Source organism: Electrophorus electricus, chromosome 18 (genome assembly GCF_041902795.1).
Source record: "Electrophorus electricus isolate QZ-2024a chromosome 18, ASM4190279v1, whole genome shotgun sequence".
Taxonomy (NCBI): domain Eukaryota; kingdom Metazoa; phylum Chordata; class Actinopteri; order Gymnotiformes; family Gymnotidae; genus Electrophorus; species Electrophorus electricus.
The window spans coordinates 14,137,657-14,162,500 of record NC_137514.1 but is presented as its reverse complement, the minus strand read 5'-3'; the positions used below and the strand labels follow the sequence as shown (position 1 = coordinate 14,162,500).

Below are 24,844 nucleotides of genomic sequence, written 5' to 3'. Positions count from 1 at the left end.
CCGGTCCCAGTTGTAGGTTTTATAGACTCTGCCCGGACCATACGCAGTGCTGGATTTCGCAGTTCGATCTTCACGTACGCGCGTCTCAAGTGAAAGAGATCAGCAGAGGGCTTCACACTGACACAAGCGTCGCATCTCATGTTCGGCGTCCGAACGTCAACAGAGCTTCTGACACCAGATCGATAAAGGTAAGGCACATTGGGGAACTATATATTCATATTGTCTTCTTAAGGTTTTTACCTATTTTGATGTGACAACATGCGTTTTCTCAGTAGCGTATTGAGCATATCAATGGCGTTATTGGCACCGATGAAGCCTTTTCTGTTCATCTCAATCGATTACAAGAGGGCAAAACGGAACCGGAGCACCTTGCCCATTTTCCTTGCACGTTTTCTCCCCGTCGTACGAAAAAACATTTAGGTTCCCCTTGAACCAGGGTCGCAACCAAAAGAACATGAGGAAATTAGTATTCAAAGTTATTTCTGTGCGTCTGAAGCAGACCAGCCTTCCAACCAGACCAGTCTTCAAACCCCATCGATCTATATGATTTATAAGATGAACTATACACACGAGCAGATCTCACAGAGACCTCTTTTTCAGTTGTGAGTCAGAGATTTTGTGAAATGTTTTATGTTGCCTCGGCACGTTGTGCCGGCAATTGCAATATATGAAATATCAAACGAAAGCACCGGACAAATGTCTGAAAGACGTGCATGTTTATGATTTTTTGTTTTTCTAATCTTCATTTCAATAGGATGTTTCAGCCATGGACCCTACGATTGCAAGACATATTCATCACTGGTACCTGAGCGGCCAAATATGCTAGGGATGGATTGAAATTGTTTAAATCTAAAGTCTCGTGTGTGCTTGAAAGAAACGACAACGCTTCTTTCACCTCCAGTCACGCATAGATACGTTTTCCCAGCGTTATTCACATAAAATATGGGACAGTCATAAAGTTCCAAACTGTCCAACAGAAAAGGGTATTAGGAGGTTATTTCACTGGCGCACTTGGTTAATACTAAACCACGCACGAAAGGGTTTCAGTACCATGGATGGCGCCCGGCAGGTTCGAAAAAAATCTATTACAGCATAGTCTAACTTATTAGCCGTAACCAATTGGTGGGCCGCCAATAACATGAAATACTGTAGGCTGCCTGTGAAGACATTCTTCAAGTTTTCTAAGCTATTTAATGCACAACCCATACGGCCCGTAACAATCGCATTATTTCAGTGCATGCCTAAACTCTGACAACATTCAAACATTCAGAACGATAGTCTAGAAATAGACCTCCAATTCTAAATTAATTTCAGGATTTACAAGTGCTACTATGAACGTTGATTACTATCGTCTAATTTCAGCGTACGCTTGTTATGTACAAGTACGTTGAGTAACAAGAAGCAGGGGCCTAATCAAGTTATGCAACCAATAATTTCATAAATAAAAACACTGCATTTATCTCCTCGAAGAGCTCTTACCACAAATTTATCAGTTACCTACGAAAATAGTGGAAACGTGTTGCTTAGAACAAGAAATGCATGCAAAGAAACATTTCTGCCATAATGTAATTTCTAAAGAATACACACTTTTCCTTTGTAAACATCTGCGAGCGCTTTCAGACAGTTTTTTTCAGCAGTAAATTTTACCTCATAGTTTAAATTATTAACATAACGAAACCCGGTGTTTTTCGCTCATATAGAAAAGTTCCCCAAGTCTTGTCTATTTAAAATGTTAAATCAGTTTTAACAGTAGAAGCTTGTAGGATGACGTTTGGGTAAAGCGCTCGTAAAATCGCCCATTGGACGGTTAGGTCATCCTAGGTATGATAAATTAATCGATACATTGAAAGTTTTATTTTTACACATGGGATGTGCTTTAACATTCATCCCAGACAGTCTAAATGAATTAATATAATGAAAATTTCTTATACAGTGTAATTCCCTTATAGCCCAGTACATAGCCTACTGCTTTAAACCATTTCTTTCTCAACAAATGAGTGTCATAATTAATTGTGAAAATTTGGAACGCTGTGTCGAGCTTTCTTGTATTTTTTTACACCTTTGCGAAATATTGTATGGCCCAACTCTGCAAAATGAGTCAGCTTCGCACAATTTGCACAGTCTATCTCCAGATGTATATGCATTTTCCAACTACCAGTGTAGACGTGCAGTATGCTCGCTCTCTGTCCTCTCTTTTCCCTCTTTCAGCATTCATACACTCTTGCATGCTCTCTCTCTCTCTCTCTCTCTCTCTCTCTCTCTCTCACACACACACACACACACACACACACACACACAAACACACACACACACACACACACACACACACACACACACACACACACACACACACACACACACACATAAATAAATAAATAAATACATTTAAAAAATTACAAAAAAAACACACACACACATTTTCTTGCCCAGTCCCTTTGGGATTCAGAAACAATTGCTCTTCACACTGTAGGGGCAAAATGATTGTTCTTCCCGACAGAAAAGCGCTAAACCAGTTTAGCTATTTAATTGGTTGAGAGGCTCATTTATTTTTCCATGAACCCACAAGCCCTTCTTCCAAATTTCCAAGCATGTGAACCTGAAAGTCATGCTTTTGCATGGGAAAATCAGGCTGTGAGACTTTCTACTTGGAAAAGAAACATGACACTCAGTGAATATTGCCAATTTTCACCATCTTCATGGTGCACGCTAAACTTGTCAGTGTGATATAAAGCTTTAATTAAACTTCACTTCCCACTAATGATGGCACGTTGTCCTCACGCCCCACAACGTGTCTTACTGGAGTTCTGGCCAGCTACCATCTGATCATCTGCACCACTCTTTGATACTGCAGTACACCATCCCCCAGTGGAAAGTCTAATATGCCATACTTTACACTCTCTGATAGTCATCTCAGCATTAGTCACAGTGGCCCCTGTATGTTTTTTTCAGCAATTCTCAATTAGCAATTTCAGAGTGTCTTTTAAATTTTTAAGAGTGTTTCTGCAATGTCTTTCACTTTTGCGTGAGACTCAAAATTCACTGATTACTATATATAATCAATAAGAAATATTTTTGAAGAAATTCAAACAAGCACTGCTATAGCACTTTTTACTATTATTTTATTATCTATTATACTATTTGGCCAAATCAAAACTACAGCACAGTAAAGTAATTCTGCTATAGTAATTCTGCACCTGTGTCCTTATACACCATAAAGTATCCACTATAACCTAAACTCTACCCCTTATCACTTGATGTGTTCTAAGCTTAGCAATGCCACTCACACCACTAATTCACCTCCCAAGGTGCTGCGTGACTCTCAGGCTGTAAGGAGAACCACGAGGCCGCTGTTTGCCATAGCCACAGGCTTTGATCGGTATTGCGGAGAGCGGCACACGGTATGGGGTGTGTGTTCATTAGCCAAGTGCCGCATCAAATGGTGCCTGGCGGATCCTGAGGGCTCAGAGCTCATAAAAGGGGCTTATTCCCTAGCTCAGGGTTCCGCTCGTTAGCATCACTTTAGGTTGGTGATGGCAGACATGCCGTGTAATCAAGGAGTTATTGCTCAGCGTCACCGCAAGCCCCGCTAATCATAGCCCACTGATAACAGAAATCACAGTGCCTTTCTCTTGACACCCGAATCTGGAGTGCATAGGTTTCCTCTCACATGCAGGCTCTGAGGGCGGAAAAGCAGGGGGACGCCTTGGTATTCGAGGTGTGGCTCTTCTGCCAAATCATGACTCTTTTAAGACCACTTTATTGCATAGATCTTATGATCACTGGTATGATTTATTGAGAGATTTATGATGTGAATGACATTTTGATACATGCATGTACAATGGTTTAATGTACACTTATACACACATACACGTTTCCATGTAAGACAGTATGCTATAATAGTTTGATAAAATTATGATATATAATTTGACTATGGGTCAACTGACATTCTGTTTAATGGAATGGTATTTAATTTTACCTGAGCCCAAAGGATATGCAGGAAAAAAGCATATTGTATGGATGCTTCCGTGGGTCACCATATATTTTTCAATCTCTTCTCTCTTTTCAATAGTGGAAAGTGCACTTGCATAACACATACAAAAAGAAATGGTACAACAGAAGTAAATTAAAAACATGAATAATTCTGTGGACTATGGACAGCAAAAGTGCTTTCCTCATGAATGTTGGGCTTCTTTTCTTTGATGGCAGCAGTATGTGTTAGGGCTACATTTAAAGTTCTCTTGCCAAAACCTAAAGCACCCCTGCCCATACCCGGTTTACACTTTCACAACTCCTGGGTGTGCCTTTTGTTCCGCACCAGCTCTCAGACCTGAGGAGACCTGCCACCAAGCCCTCTAATTGCAGATCTCTCTCTCCCTGAGCTTTGGCCAATCAGCTCTCTCACCCCATGAGCTTTGGGCAATAAGCTCTTTCTCTCCCTGAGCTTTGACCAATCAGCTCCGGTGTGCTTAGCACCTTGTGCCGCAGCACCAGGTGGGGGATCTGGGCGGACCCATCGCTCCAACTCTTAATCCTGTCATTAATGGTGACAGTGCACGGCTCAAGCTCATTGAAACAGCCTTAGAGTGATAACAAAACGCCTCCATAAATGAGTGCCAAAATATGGTATAGTGCTGCCGTAATGAAGGCGCTCAGAAAAATTTGACCTGTTAAGATGGTAATTCGCTACCAGCTCACATTTGGCAGGTAGATAGAGTATCACTACTATGTGAGAAATGTGGATATGTATAGGATTGGGTCTCTGCCACCTTTCATCTGGTCACATGCAAAACAGCAATGAGCAGGGGCAAGGGGAGTTCAGCAGTAAAGGTACTGGCCAGTAATCAGGACTTTGCTGGTTCAAGTCCTGCCATGGCTAAGTTGCAACCCCTGGGCCCTTTAGCAAGGCTATTAACCCTCAATTGCTCAAAACTGTACTCAGTCAACAATTGCTAAATGCTGTAAAATGTAACTTTGCATCAAAAAGCCCATTATCTCTTGCTTAAAATCTCATTAATGTTACATCTCAGCTAATAAGGTAAGCATTAACAGTAAAAGCTATTTCCAAAGTTATGAGCTGGACCTAAATACAAACTATTTGTTTTTAGTGTGTAAAGGTGATGGTGGACTTAGAACTGGGCAAAGTCAAACATAAATGCCAAACATAAATGCAGTGGCCTGTGAAGCGCCGATAAGCTAGCAAAGCCCCTCTGCCCTTGCTGATTTTGTTTCCCACTGAACACTTCAATTTGGTAAAGTAAACGTGGGGCTAATGGCCATGATTTTATCATGGTAAGAGCACATAGACTTGACAAAGAGCAATTTTCAGACAGCTTGTTACCAGAAACCAGGGCCTAGTTCGTCCACCTAGGAGAAGATGCTGTTGCTCACAGAAGATTGCTATAACTTACTGCTTCCATTTGTGTGTGTGTATGTGTGTGTGTGTGTGCGTATTTGTTTATTTTCTTATTTGCTGGTTTGTATTCAGTTTAAAGATACCTTTCGACAGAAGAGCAGTGGACAATTTCCTGAGAACATAAGAACATTTGTTTTTGGATAACCAATTAAGGGCGGAATATTAAAATAGGAAGCCCTGTCAAACCTAACAGGCATGTTACTGGTTTCAAATGTAGCTGTGAGTTTCAAGTGTACTATCCTTTTAAAGAGAAAAAAAAATCAACTTTCTCTCCTTTGAGTTTTCATGAAATTCAGTGATTTGAAGCTTAAAGGTCTCCCCCAACACTTTCTTTTGCTCCCCCACATTTCACAGCATAAGATTACAGAGAAGCAAATCACCCTCTGGTGCAAGGTAATTAAAAAGTACATTTGATTATGAGGCAAGAGTGTAGTCCTTTGAATGTCATCTCCCTCTGACGTCTTAGTCAGAACAATGACAGGATCCGGGATGAATATTAATTACTTATGAGTAACCATGGAATGTAATGACAAAATGGAAACCTTTTGCTCCTGCTATCCAACTAGTTTAAGAAGGAACTAACGGGAGGCACATGTGGTCAAAGTGAGTAATAGTCCAAATTCCATATGAATTATCCAAACTTACAGTATTAAATTGTATGTCTAACATACCTACAGGGCAACTCTAAAATCTGTATCAAGTGCAATGGACTAGGTTTCCAGATTAAATCTTAGACATAAAAGAATTTTCAATGGAATAACCTCAGTGACAATGTCATTTACCCAAGGGCTTAATTATATCTGCAAAATTCAGACTATTTATAATTTCCATAGTTGTAGCTGGCCTTCTGTGCACCCTATGCAAATGTATATGACATTAACTATTTTGCTCGTAAAAATCTCCATTCAGACAGCATTGCCCAGTGTTAATCTTATGTCTTATCCTATATAAAAAATACCATTCTTATGGTTTTGCAGAGCCTTGGTTATTTTCAGAAATGTCAGGACATAAAAAATTATTTAAAAAACCTTCATAAAGAGAAAAAACCTTTTATTCTTAGAAGCAAATCTAAAATTTTAACATATGCATTTTTAGATTCAAAAAGCAAGCATTAAAATTTAAAAAAAAATAAAAAAATAAATATATATATATATATATATATATATATATATATATATATATATATATATATATATATATATATATATATCAAACTGAAACTGTGACCACAAGAATTCCCATGCCATTAGAGCATATCAGTGTAATTAAAATGTGGTATCTCTGTGGTTCTGTGGATTTCCCTTGTGGCTAGAGAGAAAAAGAGATAGAGAGAGAGAGCGGAAGATACAGTGCATTTATGTGTATGAGTGAGTGAGTGAGGGAGGGAGTGAGTGACTGAGTGAGGGAGGGAGTAAGTGAGTGAGTGAGTGAGTGAGAAAAAGAGAAAATTTGCCTTTGCCTTTTGAAGTTCAGAATAACAAAGAAAATATTATGTTGTGAAATATTGTGGCATGTACCTTTAATGTGGTCTCTCATATATGCACAAAATTCACAGCACACACACACACACACACACACACACACACACACACACACACACACACACACACACACACACACACACACACACACACACACGTGTACTTCTCTCTGTGTACACACATGAAAGGAGAGAGACAGAGAGAGCATGAAAGGTACATACAATACTTCACAACTGTGTCCTTACCTAATCCTGAATCTCTTTAAAGCGCCCTCTGCACATATACCCTTGACCAATAAATAGCTACCGAAAAAAACCTTGGGCATTTATGCAGTGGAAAAGAATATGTACCAATACTTACGTATATATTATGTAAATATATGATGTTATTGTTGTCATTCTCATATATAGAGTGCTATGTTTTAGATTCCCAGTGAGTTATCCCGAGCCTTACACTGTCAGTCTCTTAATTGCAAGCTTTGTAACTATGGCTTATCAACAACTTAGCATTATTGATGTTATGCAACTAGTTAGTTAATTACCTCACTTTACAGGAAACAATAATGCCTAGAGAATAACAGCTAGGAAGATGAAATCAGCTTCCTCATTTGGGGAAAGGGAGAGTTTCCTATACGAGCCTGTTTTTTTTTTTCTTGTACTGAATTAAATAGTCTGGAGATATGGAAGGGCATGATCAACTGCTTTCATCCTTGTGTATTTTATAAGCAACCAAACAAGTCCTGGTGTTTCTCAGTTTCAAAAACAGAATGTACTAAATCCTAAATGCATCATAGTTCTGGGGAATCAATTTTTTTGCTGCTTTAGAAAAGCTTCATGGGTCAATCCCAAATGATAAAAATCAGACTTGAGGCATGGTTCCATGGCAACCGAACGGATTGACCTCGAGAGACAGGATTTGATAAAGTGCATTCCAGAATAGTCCAGAAATTGAAACTAAAAACTTGTTTGTCAAGACAAACTTTGTTTTTGTGATATCTAAGTGCCATGTGTATAGTCCCTGGTTTCTTGTTTATATTCCTCTGAGCTCTAACTAGTGGTTTAAAGAGTCCCACTGGATGTGTTTAATAATCTTTGTCAGCCACTGAAGTTGCCATTTCTGTAAATGACAAGGACACTCTGGTGACAGTCAATCACAGACATCAGTCACCATCTTCCTGTCACTCACTTCCTGTCACTTCCGTCATGAGAGGAAAAGAGAGACAGACAGAAAGAGAGAAAAAGAAAGGGAAAGAAAGAGGACTTTCATATCACACAGTTCCTTTTTGCTTAAAATTTCATAAAGCATGCTTTGATACTCCCATGTGAGCAATCCTGGTACTCCCACTCTCTTTCTCTCTCTGTCTCTATCCCTCTCATACAATACAGCAAAGATACTAATAAACATGTAGAGTGTTTCATCGTTAGCCAAAGGGTCTTAGAGCCAATAGGTGTAATGATCTCTCCAGGGAGAAAGGTGGTCTTTCACCAGAGACAGGTAGAGAGTGGCACATAGTGACAGAGGCAGGGACAGGCAATAAATCCTGAACAAAAAACTAACAGTGGTCATCTGTAATCACACGACTCCCTGACCTGGAGCTCAGAAGGAACTAGCAGCATATCAGACTTTGGGAAACATTTTCAAAATAAATATTACTGCAGGAAATAAAAGCCCTAATTATACAACATATGGATCATGCATACAAAGCAACTAAAATACATCACCATGACCCCTAAAGCCACCATGCTTATAAATCAGATAATATTATTGCAGTAGGACTAATTTCCCCATTAAATACCTGGCTTATTATTTATTTATCTCAATGCATATTATTTTGTAATTATTATAAATTATTAGATGATCACATAGAATCACATAGAAGCTAAATGGAACTGCGTAGTTACAAGAGAGAGGATGGAGAGTCAAGACCCACAGACATGAATTGGGAGTTTAAGCATTTAAACAATTTAAGATTTTAGATTTTACCCTCATGAAACATTTCTAAAAACATGCAACATTATGTTTATATTTTACACATAAAACATTATGTGTAAAATTGGAAGGTGCTACCATGTCTACCGTCTTAATATTGACCTATTTTTAAAGTAATTATTAAGAATAAAATAAAAACACCCATTAAGATGTGGGATTAAATCATGCCATTATTACAATTTTGTTTCTCCAAAAATGCTAAAATTACAGTGTATAAATGCAATGTTCAGAATTTGATTAGAAAGGTATGGAAACATATATGAACAGTGTTATACCCAATATTTATATTTGTTGCCAATACATCAGAACTACTGTACTAAACATTATATATATTGTAGTAAACTGTAGTAAAGTATACAGAGTTTCCAGAGAAACAGAATGTTTCTGACAGAGGTGCAGTCCCTTGGTTGTCAATTCCCATAACCTCTAACTAGAAAAGAATTGGCACTTTTTTGTCATTTACTTAAAGACTTATTTAAAGTCAGCTTGGGAGAGATGAGACTGTGTCTGCTGGTGCAGAGCAAAATACTGATGATCAGAATGAATAATCATCCACAGCTTGGTGATAAACTTTGTACTTCTACCTTTTTACTGCCAGTGCTGTAAAAGCATTGAAGCAGCACAAGATAATGTAATAATAAGAGCACTGCTGTGGACTGGTGGTTTTCAGTAGGAACCACAGCAACAACAACTGGGTAATGTATTGCAAACTAAAAATGTAGAGCAGGTGTCTACGCAGAACCCTGAAATGGGTGTCAAACGTTCTGGCTGAACATCAGCAGTCAAATCGAAATAGCCTTCAGAGACCTGTGATTAGAATGTTCTGGAAGAACAAAGTGTTTGAAATTTCTCAGCAACATAGTGGTGGTTGCAATTTACTGTCGGTTGCTTTACAATCTACTTGAAATGTCCTGGCAAAACAAGACGGGGATGTTACTACCCTGATAAAGTCGGTGGCTTGAAATTTGTTTGGAACATGAGAGCAATGAACATATAAGCTATGTCAGTTTCCAGTAGAGATTTATACAGAGCAATCAACAAAACCAAAAGCCTTGAATTTTCAGACTATTATGTCAACTATCTGGGAGTTGGGCAGTCAGGTAAACCTAAACCAAAACTTAAAACTGCTGTAGAACTTTAAACATGTCTAACAATGATACATTTGGTAGCGAAAAATATATACATGCAGGGAAAAGGAGGGAAAAAAAATGTTTTGCATAAAATCTGGGTCAATGTTGGTTGCTGAAGCCACCAAAGCTCTTGTTAATCTCCTAATAAATTTCACAAAGTATGAACATGTTTTAGCCTAAATCATGGTTGCTTTTGCTAAACAGATGGAATTTGGTAAAACTGCAAGAACATTAACAATAAACATAACCAGGGCCATGGCCATCTCAGTCTCACTGACAAGAGCAAAGATTTATACTGTCATGGCAGTCCCTGATTACAACAGCAAACATAAACACAAGAAACTGCATTAAGGTTGTTGCTACCCTTGTTAAGGATTATATATATATATATGTGTGTGTGTGTGTGTGTGTGTGTGTGTGTGTGTGTGTGTGTGTGTGATTTACAAAATGTGTTATCTCAGCTGGATATGAATCATATGTTGTCACTTCTTTTTGACAGCCCTTTTTGTCTTGCTCATTTTCAGATACAAAGTCTAGAAGTCAATTAAGTTTTGACCTGTAGAAAGAAAAAAGAAAGCGTTAAAAGCTGCTGGACGTACAATTGTCTGTTCATTTCAACTGCGCCATAAATCAATCTAATTATCCAAGTTCTTCTGCATGGCATGTGAAACTCCCTCTAAAATCCCTTCATCATCTCACATATGGCCCAGTTGTATGTTCGCGGGGTTAGCAGCGGCTGAACCTGAAGCCATCTGGCAGACGGATGCATAGTCCGTGGGAGGGGCCGTGAAATTGTTTTGGACCCATTGTTCTGACCTCGCAGCACTGTTCTCTCTTCATTCTCATTTTATTTCCTGCCGTCTGGTCCTCCGGAGATCTACCATGCTGCTCTAACCCTAATCTAATGCACCTGATCCAGTTAATCAAGGCCTTCAGGAGCATCTGATCATTAGAATCAGGTGTGTAGGAATTAAGCTTTGCAGGATGGCTTATCTCTAGGGCTGCTTTTGGTTAGCCTTGTTGTTTTGTCTTATAACAGTGTTACTTCAGAAATATGACTCTCTCTCTCGCATGGCACTTTGCATAATGTTGTCCCTACTGACTGTAAATACATAGATTTCCAACCTATTGATTGTTGCTGTTCATAAGACATAGTCTGCTATGACGTAGTTCAAATATAATTCAGATATGATTTCTGATTTAAGAGACTTACTGTGGTCCCCTGTGTGATCATTTTGCATAGAACCTAAAATAACCAGGATGGGAGAGAGGATTCTTTTGTAGCTTTTGAAGTGACTCATTCTTCATTCTTCAGCAAAACAATTTCAAGTTGTTGGGAAAGACCAGAAACTGGAATATTGTTTAGTGTGTGAGTGCACAAAGAGTGTATAGATATTTGTCGGTATGACCATTATAGCTATGCTGATTCTGGAGAAAGACACTTAACAAAACTTTCTGTTGTTTTTCATGAAGAAAAGAAAAACCTGCAAATGTTTAACTCTGGACCTCTTTCTTTCTCTCTCTCTCATTACCAGACCCCCTTCATTCATAATTAAACACATAAAAACCCCAAGTAGGCGACTGCAGGGGAACAAGGGCTCTTGTTGCCATGGAAACAAACTGCAACGGAAAACTTCAGAGAACGAACGCGCTAGCGTTTATGTGTGCCAGAGAGTGCGCTGGAGCCCCGGGAGGGTGCACTGATTTCAGGAGGAAGAATAGGAGCCTCTATAGCTGAAATATGATCCAAATCACACCTTTAATGTGTGACACACTTGCACACATGCACGCACACACCACAAGGTCCAGATGACCGCACTCATGCATGCATGCACACACACTCAAACACACACACACACACACACACACACACACACACACACACACACACACACACACACACACACAAAAAAAAAAGATCTGAATAGATGTTTTTCAGGACCTGATTTCATCATTCTGAGGCCTTCTCAGCCATTGCTGACTGAAGGCTTTCTGTCTAGAAGACCTTTTTTTGCATGCAATTTCTTCAGTGATGTAATACAACTTTCAAGTCAATAATATGCTAATTTATATATGTTTGGGGCTAAATAATTTGGCTCTCAGTTAAATATGCTAAGATATTTAGACAACATAATGCAATTACATTTAAGCACCCTCTTGATTATAAAAACTGTAAATCCGTAGAAGATGATTATAAAAAATTATTCAAGCAGTTTAGTCTGAGCCATGCCAAGCAAGAAATGGACAGTTTCACAGACATACATAGATAAACATTTGCTAAAGGACTAAGCACCTTATTAATTTGCAGAAAAAAAGGCTGTCAAATGAATACTACAATAAGCATTATTAAAAACAACAGTTGTTGCTATAACTAAGTGTAAAGTCTTGTTGTTTTTTACTTTCCATTACCCCACCATTATTGTCAACTAAGACCATAGGAATTAAAGGCTAAAACCACAGCACACCAACAGCACAGTACCTCCAGTAAGCTCCTTTGGGCTGTATCATGTACTCTCATTGAAGTATATGAAAGTACTATATTGCAGGTGCTCATTGAATTGTACTGAAAGGTCTCATTTTAATTCTAATAATATCAATCTGCTTGGCTATTACAGTGTCCACAGTAATTTATTATTATTTATTATAATAATGTACTACACTTGAATCCACCAATCAGGTTGCCTATTAGAAATAAATAGTCTAACCAGCATATATGATATCGATCCGGCTGTTACAGTCAGTGTGTGAGGGGTTGCGATTGTAATGACATCCCACCCAGCAAATCCATACAAACAAAGTAAATTCCATCTGACTGAATTTAATTTAGCAGACTGTAGCTGCATTGACATGGGTCTTTTCAATGCAATTACCCTGACTATACTTGTTGAAAAATGCATTTAAAAATTCTTTAATCAGTCTGAAATGCAAAAGTGAATGAAGAACACACACAGATAGAACTCCTAGATACACACACGCGGGCATACACAACCCAGACAAGTCAACAAGAGCAGGCACCAGACAAATGGAAGAAAGGGCAGGACAGCCAAGAGATGAGGTGTATTTGGGAGAGACAAAGTGAAGGTGTGTATGTGTGCATGCATCAACATTTTGCTTACCATGGGTTTTTGTAAATGTCTCCTCGTTAGGAAACATAATTTACATATTTTTTCTGGAAAGAGTGTTATGGTAATGAGCAGTCCTGGGTTGTCAAAATGGTTTGTCAATGTTTGCATTTACTGGCATCATGGGAGCTATCTTTGTCCAAAGATAATTTTATACAAGGAAGAACAGAGCTGCATTCTTGAAACTTTCTTGTGAAATGGATCTTGACATTTCAGTTTCATCACAGATAATTGGATGGCAGCTCTGTCTTTGCAATTTTATTTGAAGGTGACATTCTGTTAAGATGTAGCTGTAGAGTGCATTCCAAGCATGTCCTATGTAGTGGACTACATAGCAAATAAGAGGCTATCTCACATTCAGCCTTACTTACTGTAAACAGAAAAAAAGTGTTCTGGCTTTCAAAAGTCATATGTAAAAAAAAATGTGTGCTTTAGTCTAAGCGCTAAAAAAAGATATCTCTCACACATGCACATACACACACACGGCTACAGTCTGTATTGGTAGCAGGAGCTGCACTCTGCTTTGAAGTGATGAAGTTTGCGATTATCAAGATTTTACTCTGAGGCCATGATTTCTGTCTTCTTTTACTCTCTTAAGGCAGATAATTTTGCCTTAAATGCTTTGATCTCATTTCAGGGGGGAGAGTTTATTTTTCCTTCAGCTAAAAAGTGTAAAAAAAAAATGGAGAGATGAGAATAGAATTTAGAAAGCAGCAGCTGTCTTAAAAAGGAGACAGGGGAAAATAATTAATAAGTTGTTTGTATAAACACCTTGAAACATGAAATCCTGTTGATATGTGTTCAGTTCAATATGTTATGATCTAGTAAACATTAGAACATTCTCTCTTCATAGATGGTTAGTATCCAAATGAGAGAGCTGACTCCATAGCTATGTCATTATATTTAAGTCAGTATTGATAACTTGACAGAGAGGCTAAATGGTCAGTGATTAGGTTGAGTTTTGCCCAAGTTCATTTTGCAGCATGTGACGGCAATGAAAATGCCTGGGAGTCAGACTCAGATTATGCTTTAAATGAATGGGAGGGATCTTATCTGTGTTCATAAAGTATAAAAATATAAATATCAAGTATTATTAGCAACCCGATGGATTATGTTGGATTTCATGTAAATAAAGTTGTCCTAAGCTTAACTGGCTCAACCTTTAAATACGAATATTCTCTTGCAATGTTTGGTGATTTTGCAGTGGTGAAATCACGTGATAACTGCAGATATCCATGTGGTCTGCCTGTTCATTCCCATGAGAGCAGGCTTTTATTGAAACAACAGAGGCTGACAACACAGCTCCATACGCATGTTACATGGGACAGAGCACAGTGTGCTGAAGCCACTAGCCCCTATGGCAGCATCTGCTGTGGCATGTAAATCGTCAAATCAAAAAATATAACCCCCCCCCCCACCCCTCCACCCCCCATAGGGAATAAAACATAGAATAACATGGTTTAACAAACTAACAAGTGTCTGCATATGAGACATAAGTAAGAAGCTGTGAATTTTCTTTTATGTGTCTTCATGAATGAGACAAATAGATCATACAAGAGCAATTTACTTTTCTGGGTTCTTTTCTGTCATGTATATTTAGATTCAATGTTCCTTTGATAACTGCCTAAAAGCCTGCAAAGTAGTTCCAAGATAATAAAGCATTTCAACAGGGATTCTTCATGTCACATCTGCACAGGCATAGAAACACACGGGGTTTTAAAAAAAGCTTTGGTTGAATGACAGGAGGCCTTTCTTGAATTTACTCATAGCCCATAGCTGTTGAGTTTTTGTTTTAAACCCAAAATATAGATGTGATCACAGTTGAAAGAATGGTTTTAACAAATTTGAATGTGCACTAAGGGGATTCACGACTCTTTAAGGCTATAGATTCCACTCAACTTCTCTCTGTGATTTTTTTTTAATGACTGGACCCTGGATATGAGAAACCATATTTGCAGGTTTAGCTAATAGTTTGTCTGTTCAGTCTAAAGACCTTTTAATAGTTCTGGCACTCAGAACTGTATTGTATTTTATTGTGTGCAAGTGAAAGGGCCAGTTGCTTTTATTACATTAGAAAAGATCTACAAAGAAAGCCATCACTTAAAAGGGGCGTGTCATATCCTTCTCCTCTCTGGTTTTCTTCTTCCCCCTCTCACAAAATGAAAGCAAAACAATTGTTGTGTATATATATATATATATATATATATATATATATATATATATATATATATATATATATATATATATATATTTATATGTGTGTGTGTGTGTGTGTGTGTGTGTGTGTGTGTGTGTGTGTGTGTGTGTGTCCATCCAGTGTAACAGAAAGATTATTTTATATAGTATATGCCTGTTGAATTTAGGATGTATTGCTCAATTGGAAAAAAAAGACAAATTCTTGGAAAAAAACAGACAAATTCTGTTGCTCTGTTTCTATCTGACCAGACAATACAGGCGTCTGCAAGGCCAAACTACCATGATATAATTCATGAAACCACATTGTGTAACATGACAGCCAACTCCTCTCTGCATCTTGTGACTTTATTAGTGTTTTGCTACAGCACACACCCCCACCAGCTCTATCTTAACGGTGCTGGACTAGCTGGACTGGTGCTGGACTAGTGTAGGCGTGGCCAAGTCAACACTGCATTCAGCATACTACAGTGGCACCCTGCAGTCAAAGGGCTGCACGTTCGCTTTATGCCTGTACCATACCAAAGTCTAGTATCTAGTCTCCAGAGACTCTCAGAGGTGGGTTTGCTTCCTGCATGAAAGTAAAGAATTAGGGAGAGAGAGAGAGAGAGAGAGAGAGAGAGAGAGAGAGAGATCATGTGAAACAGGAGCATGAATGTGATTATCCATGTTAGGGGTTATATTTCAGAGACAAGGAGAATGAGAAAATGCAGATGGTTGGTTGTTCCATATAATACTGCTCTGGCATTAGTGCTAATAGTGCTAAGCTTCCACATTTCCTGCTTGGACTTGTTTGTGCATATTGGCACTCCTGGGCATGCATTTCTTTTCTTGACAAGAAAGCCAAACAGATTATGTTTTGATGTACAGTGTAGCACAGTGAATGTATTTTTGAAATTCACTCTAGACAACCCTGAAACAATGTTGAGGCTGGTGTATGACCAGTAAAGCATGTGTCGTTTTATCCAAATTGTGGTTTTGATAATGATACAAGTCACAATATTGAGTAGGCTATTACTTCAATTACCATCTGCTATCTAGGTCTCCTCTGTCCCCTGTGCTCCTCTAAGTTTCCTCTATGACAAAAACAGCCAAGCACCATATCTCTTCAAGCTCATGCAATGTAGGCCAGCAGAACTGAAGCTAGGAAGTCAGTAGCTGCCATGAAAACATGAGTGGCACCACGTCCCCCACCTCACCTGAGTGATAACACCTGCTAACCATTAGAACGGCCATTACTTAGCACTTACATTCATCTTGGTTTTGCAGTCCTTGTGAAGCCCTGCAACTGAATGCAATTCTGTGGAGTCTCTACTCCTCCTTTTCTTGCATATTGTCTCTAAGTTAATTTGCCCCACTACTGACCTTTGAAAGTGAAAGGTGACTTTCATCATCAACTTATTGACTTGGAGAAAAAGGAACTAGGCCAAAGGTGTCTGGGAACAGCATGGAGATGAGTCCTTTGACTTCCTTGTTTAGCCAGACAGGGGCTATGGGGACCAACTTCTGAGATTCACTCAAAGTTCAGCAACAGTTTGTAGTGTAGTAGCCAGCAGAGGATGGAGTGGTTGGCCTCTTATCACCACCTTCTGCCGAGGTGTTGTGGGAATAGATATAGACTGTACTAGCACTGCCGTTATGACTCCCTGCGCCTGGATCAACTCATCTCCCTTTGCCTAGTTGGACAACTTACTGAGAGAGCATGAAGATCCTGTGCTTCACCACACCCATATCCAGCAGTGTCAGCAGGAACCTCTGAGCAAATGAAGAAGAGAGCAAGGTAGCTTAGAGATATTTCCAGACTATACTGTGGAGGATTAGAACATTTGCATGCACATTGTGGGGTCTGCCTATACTCCGAGAAACCTTGTCCCAATGCTGCTTTGTGTTAGTCATAGTAACTATCTCATACCCATCCACATGATTATTGTATACAAAATAGATCTAAGGATCATGTGTAACTTCATTTATAATCAGGAAAAAGATGAATGTAAAACTGCCTTCTCCACAAGCTGCAGTCATTATGAGCACCTTGTTATCATTACAACTTTTGTACTCCAGGCCTTGTAATGAGGTCCTCTGTGACATTATCAGACATTATTTCATGATTTACATCGATAAGATCTTCATCTACTTAACAAAGCTGGAAGAGTATGTTCATCAAGAGAGGGTAGTCTTGACCAGATTACTAGAGCACCGACCAAATCTCAAGGCAGAAACCTCTGTCCCTTTCCAAACCCTAGTCAGATAGCAAGTTCCTGGTCACTTACTTAATCTTTTTTTGTTTGTTTGTTTGTTTTGGCCATAGTCCTTACCAGATACGTCCACTTACACCAAACATGTAGACGTTGGCAGCATTGCTATGAGTGGATCTTAAAACTTGTGTTCCATGTGTGCACCCTCCAGTCACAAGACATAACCTGGAATGAGCTGACAAGCACTCTAAGAGGTTCTAGCACTTCCACGAAGACCACTTATTACCCTATTACCATTCAAGATACTGGACATCTATGTGCCAAGCAGACACAGCAGCTCCTCATGTTACTGAACATATGATAATATTTAAGTCTTGTGCAGTGTATCACCAGGCTAAGGTGTGATGTCAGCTCCCAGAAGGAACCTTGAAATCTGCACCTTCTGATCATAACCTAATTTATCAGTAGACTATGACCTCAGAACCACAACATAATATTACCCTTTTAGTATCAGCACATTGGTGCTCTAAAGCCTACCATGTTATCTTGATTCCAGATCTATCCACTATGCTCCAGATTGTTATAATGGTGTACCAGGAGACATCATCTAGGAACAAGGATGTCAGTTCACATCCTATACCTGGAACCTTGATGGAATGGTTGGGTCCTGAGTCTGACCTCTGATCATCCCCTAGTCTTCCATTTCAACTAGTAGCTAGGTCCAATCTGAACTAGTGGCTAGGTACAGTCTCACCAGTTCCTAGGTCAGTACTTATAAAGTTACTGTAGAGAGAGGCAAGATGACTGTCCATGCAGAGGAGCACCTTGGAAGTGAGTTTATCTTGTCTGATACACAAAATTCCCAGCTTTTGAGCTCACCATCTCTAGTCTGGCTTCTGTGGATCGGCATAATTGCTGCCATTGATGAAAACATATTTATTACTCACTCTACAAACCTTGTTGGCTCAGGCGCTTGGGTGGGGTAATGAGGGGATATCCTCATCTGAAGTTCCTGCAAGACATTTTAAATGTCTTCATACAAGGACATCACTATTTGATAAACTTTTGCTACTAGTTACAAATAGCAAGGAGAAATTTTAAATAGTCTGGATCTCAGGAGGTTCAATGCCTGCTTTGCAGTTTTATACCCATGCACATTTGTAAGACTGTGTTCCAGGTTCTGATTATTGTTCCAAGTTCTGAGTACTGTTTGTGTGTTTGCTGTTTGGTTTGTAACAAACTTAAGTGCATTTATATCAAAATACACGTGTATATCCTGCTTAACACTAACAGATCAAGTCCGCATACATAATTAATCAGATGCTCTTGATTAGCATCTCACTGTTCATAAGGATAGGGCAACCTCCAACCCAATAACAACATGACCAACAGTGCTTTCTAGAAAACTTTCTTAGTCAGTTGTACCATTTAGGACTGGCTGTATGCCAGTCAGACCATGCAGGCAGTAGTCATAGCAATTAATTCATTAAACTTTCATGCTGATAGTCATCAGTGATACTGCAACCTCTTGTTGTCTGCACTTCTGCACAGTTTTTTCTATCAATATTGTTTGATATCCAGGAGAAGATGGAGACAAAATGTGAGAGCGATTAAAAAGGGAAAGGGGGGGGGGGGAGGGAGAGAGAGAGAAAATGAGAGAAAAATATAAAGAGTGAAAGACTTTTATATAGTATTTTTATGTTAAGAAAGGATACAGGCTTCAGGCTACAGATCATGATGTATCCTAAAAAAAGAATTTTTAAAAAGCCACTTAAACTTAGTTACACAATTAGCAACCTTAAATATATTTATTTAGGATTTTCTTTGATAAAAAGAATGTTTTTTTTCTAGACAGATTTAATCTTTTACCCTGTTATGATCCAGGGCTGGAGTGGAGTAGGTATGGCTCAATATGTAGTACTAAAGCAAGAGCCAGTTGGTTTGCTTCCTCTCAACACAGATTCAGTATATCTGAGTATAAATATCTCAACCCTTTTATGGTAAAATGGTAAAAAAAGTATTATTATTTAACACTATCATCATATTTAGTGGACTTGGGTGGATGATGCATAGATAAACAAACATTCAGAACTTCCTTTAGACATGAGAAAAATGTATAGACATTCTAAAGCCATCAAGACCTTAAATTCTTTTTTTTATTTAAAAAGCTGTCATACTGTCCACAGCCCACTATATATATATATATATATATATATATATATAAAGATGTTTGCTCTCATTAGCATACTGTGTGACTTTTCTTCATATGTTGAGTCATAGATTTAAAATATATAAGATATATAATCCAAAACAACTTTTACCTATGTACCAAACATTTAGCTCACTTTCATTTCATCTCTAATTATGGCTTTCCTCATTTCTTAGATTTTGCCTAACCCTGTTTTCTGTCTGTATTTTCATTTTGCCAGGTATTACATATCTACTTGTTTTCCTGGTTTCAGACAGAACTGGTAATATACATCAGGATGTTGGATCACATATATGGGATGTCTTGTTTTAGATGAACACACAAAGAGCCCGAATCCACTGCTAAAAGAGCATTTCAACAAATCAAACCAACATGGACACATACAGACTCTCAGCAACCTGTTTATAATTAGAACATAATCAGGAGAGCTTTGTAATTAAGCTGCACCATCCTGTCACCTTTAGCCATTTCTCTTTCTCTTCAGCTCTGTTGGAAATAACAGATGGATGACAGGTGCCGTGTTTTTTTGTGTGTGTGTGTGTGTGTGTGTGTGTGTGTGTGTGTGTGTGCACCTTTTACTTGTGGAGGCAAGAAAAATAGAATGCGGAGGGCTGTGATAGATTTTAGAATGGGCTTTGTTCACCTGTATAGAAAAAAAAGAAAGAGAGACAGAGGGAGGGAGAGAGTGAGGTGTTAAATGGGCAGGTGCAGGGACAGGTGTTCAGGTGGATGGAGGTCATATCAGATGGCGTGCTGAATGCCAAGCTTAGGGAGCAGTTTGTGTGCACACCTGAACATCCATGCACATGTGGGTGGGTGGGTGGGTGTGTGTGGGTGGGGGTGTCTCCATTCAGTAGCACAGTGAACATGGCACACGGAAGATTTCTGATCATTACCATTCAGAATTAAGCACTCATTTATCTGAATATGTACATAGAGTAATCGGGGAATAATTAATCAAGCATTGTTTTACAAGATAGGGTTTGTCAGTGGCAAACACTGGTTAATCCTTGACCTCCACGTGTTCTTACCCATCATGAGCTCAAGATGTTTCTGGACTCCCGTTGTACACATTTGTGATATCTAGTAGGGAAATAGACCCAGACTGAGCAGTAAATGAACTTCACCAGGGAACCCATATCCAGCTGTCCTTAAAGAAAAGGAATTCCACACAGCTGGAAAGCAGCAGGCAGGTTGGTGAATGTGCCTTATGTGTAAATGCAAGAATCAGAGGAGACCTGCAAAGACAACAAAGTAAGGCACAGATGCAAGGAGGAAGAAGACGAGAGAGGCAGTCACTTTGACCTTGACAAGCTTCTCTCTGCATGGGTAAACCAACTCGTGGTCCCATCTATGCTTCTGGTCACATCCCTGTTTATGTGGCCCAAGACTCTGTGTGTTTGTGTGTGTGAGTCTGTGTGTGTTTGTATATGGTTACCTCCCTAACCACAGTGAGAGGAAGAAGTTGCTTAATGGCCAGATGGTGCAAAGCAAATGATTTGGAGTGAGAATTGAGTTTGCATATTTATGTGGTATTTCTGAATAATTAATGAGACGGAAATTGAACTGAAGTGGATGGTCAGTCCAGTAGGGTAGTGTGTGAATGTGTGTGAGATTGTGTACTGTATGTAAGCAGTCCCTTTTTCTATCCCCTCGAGTTTATAGACAACAAACAAAAAGATCAAGAGAGTATTGAGAAGGTGGCACCCCTTCACACACCAGCACATGGTCTCACTTCAGTTCCATCTCTTTCTTTTTAAACACACACACACACACACACACACACACACACACACACACACACACACACACACACACACACCCCAACAAGCTATTCCTGGAGCATCACTGAACAAAATAGGTTATTTCAAATTGCAGGATCACAGACTTGCGACACTTACTTTATAGAATGATTTTTATCCATAGTGCAAAATTTCAGTCTATCAGAAAGATGGTTAGCATTGTTTAAAAAAAAAAAAAATAAAAAAAAAAAATTATATATATATATATATATATATATATATATATATATATATATATATATATATATATATATATATATATATATGTATATATATATATATCCACATTAATTGTAATAATACCATGAAATCAATTCTCTCTCAAAACACACACACACACACACACACACACACACACACACACACACACACACATTGTTGTTATTAAATACTGTTATGGGTGTCTTATTACATTCAGTTTGTTTCCACCTCGGCCTGTAGCAACCCGCTGGATCAGCTTCAATACACCTGAAAAGTGTGCACAACAGATGAAGGACATTTCAGCTCTGTGTGTGTGTGTGTGTGTGTGTGTGTGATTCATCAACCATGCTATAAGTGACAGCAATAATGACTAGATTTCCCTACTCTGCAGCACTAATCTACCTCGAAACTGTAGAGCATTTTCATACTCTTGAAAAGTATGTAAAATCACACCCACAGCCTCAGTGACACACGTACAAACACACACATTTGAGTTTTTAGCCCAGTTTTCAATTTTAGTTTTCAGAGCTGTAGTCATTCTTCAAAATGAGAAACTGGGTGAGTGTTAAGACCCTTAAGGAGAGGAGAGGAGAAGAGAGGAGAGAAAAGAGAGAAAAACAGATAGAAGCCACTCTTCTATGTGGAGCATGGGTTTGTCCTTTTAAAAATGGTCAGAGGCTATCTTTCTTTGAAGGGCACGGAAACTTTGTCTCATTCATTCTCTCTGGTATATTAATACAAAGCTGTTCATGGCTGTGATGGTTTAAAGGTTGCTGATAAAAGGCTTCTTTTTATACAGTCGTATACAGTCACAAGATCCCCTGACTCACATGAAATCATTATATTAAAATGCTGTTTTGACAACAATGTAGAAATTGTTAGTTACACCAAACCATCCAACAGGTGCCAAAATGACCAAAATACAGAAACAAATATGCAAAATGAGAAAACTGCTGTTGCTTAGGTCACTTATAATGAGAAAAAAAAATCAGCATACAAAAAACAAACAAACCACTAATAAGACTTTGAACTGAAATTTTGAAGCAATACTTGCAGCCTGTATGATATTTAAGTTGCAGCCATTTTAACCAGGATTAACATTCATATTTACATATTACATATTCATATCACATAATTACATATTAACATTCCTGTTTTCACTCCCCTAAAGCAAATGTGATGGAGGGCTGCTTAACAAGTAACCAAATGATTTGTGTTTAAACCTGGAAAGTTTGTTTCTAAATACCTTGTTTTAAGTGAATTCAAAACCAAACAAGTACTTAAATGTAAATATGCACAGAGCAATCTAACGAAATGTTAATACCAAAGACATGCACTGGGCCATGGTGCCTATTACTAAAAAATGGGTACATAGTTGGTAAGGACACCTCAGAAACTGGGTCCCTGAACGTATTCATGCCTAAGTACAGCCTGCTCACAGCTGTGGCTCTGAAAGCTACAGGAATGTTGAATGGAAGCAGCGTGTATTGAGTGAAATGACTTCCAGTGCAATGTACGTAATCAAATGTGTGTGCTAGATTGCCTGGGGCCAGAGAAACATTCAGGAGAGCATGACCACAGACCAGACATGATCATGAATGCAGTGTTATTACATAAAGGCTATATAATGCATTAGTAGCCCTGCTAACATAGTGGACTGTCATAGATACATAACAATGGCATGAAAATATCATAGCAGTGTGTCTACAGTGCTGGTAAAAAAGGTTTTTCCACCTTGTTGCTTAATTTACATTTATCTGACACTTTTATCCAAAGCAGCTTACAATTATGACTGAGTACAACTTGAGCAATTGAGCACTCTCTTCAGGGGCCCACCAGTAGCAACTTGATAGTAGGGGGGGCTTGAACCAGTAACCTTCTACTTACAACTCAAGTACCTTAACCACTGAGCTACCACAACCACCAAATATATGCATAACTTTAGATAACACAAGACAGACTTTTATGTTGAATTAAAAGTTACATTTTTAAGGAACTAAATTATAGGAATAAATGTAAGGAATTAAGTTATATACATTCACCTACCATGGGACTTATTTAGACCACAGTAGTCAGTATAAGAATATACTAATAATATTAATAAGAATATCTATAGTGCCACTATTTGCAACAGCATCTGATTGCAGTTTCCTCTGTAAATGTGATGAAAATCTGATGTGTTAAAGCCCAAAATCTCTAACCGTCAAATCTCAAAACCTTATCTGGAGCCAGATAAGTTCAAATAAGCTGTGTGCAGTTCTGTGAAATGAAAATTCTGAGACTGTGATGTTCTACCCGGAAGCTGTTTCGAGAATAGACAATGAAACCGCATAGATAATTCTTTGCGCGAAGGGGTCTGTGAAGAGTATGATGAGTGGTGGTGCAGTTTAGCGTGATTTGCTTTAGACTAAAAAGCACGCATTTCAGCATGTTTATGTAAATTGCACGCCTCAACAATATATACTTGATTTTAGTGGCAAATGGTGGGTACAGAATGATGGTAACTGTGGAATATTAAAACGAGCATCACCCTCTTCCATTTAAAAGCAAATAATTTGCTATGAAACACAACAATTTTATGACTCATATAAACAAGAGATTTTTGAGGGATTTCAATATTCTTTCTCTGTGTGTGTGCAACTGCATAATTATGATTATTGAATTGTGAAAAAAGTACCAAGCGGAACTTGTTTTGTAAGTCAGCCTAAGTCTTCTATAAACACACACACACACACACACACACACACACACACTGCACAAATAGACTGCATCATGAAAGACAAAGTTAAGAAACAGGAGCAAAATAAACCATGGATTTAGGGTTTTTTCCTTTATATGTGCATTGAACCTTATGCAACCATGGCAAGTGTATGCTACTGCAGTCAAAATCTCACTCTTTAAAATACAGGCACTACTATATCCTCATACAGAATCAGACCAGCTTCTAAGGCTCTAGCATGCATACTGTGTGCCAAGTCACAAGTTCAAGCACGGTGTTTTACTGGTGCCATGACCCAGTCTTCACAAAAGCAATTTAGGTGTTTAGGAAGACTGTAGTGCATACAGTTAAGACTGTGTTTTAGGGTTACAAAATAATATGTTTGTGTAG

General features: G+C 38.6%; 1 protein-coding gene across 1 annotated transcript in view; it reads left to right on the top strand.

Moving 5' to 3' along the window:
- Positions 1–24,844, top strand: part of elfn1b (extracellular leucine-rich repeat and fibronectin type III domain containing 1b) — a 79,791-nt gene that overhangs the window by 179 nt on the left and 54,768 nt on the right. Inside the window, exon 1 of the mRNA XM_027006181.3 lies at positions 1–188. This exon is cut by the window's left edge and continues 179 nt beyond it. The gene's annotated coding sequence lies outside the window, so the exon portion shown is untranslated. The remainder of the gene's footprint in view (positions 189–24,844) is intronic.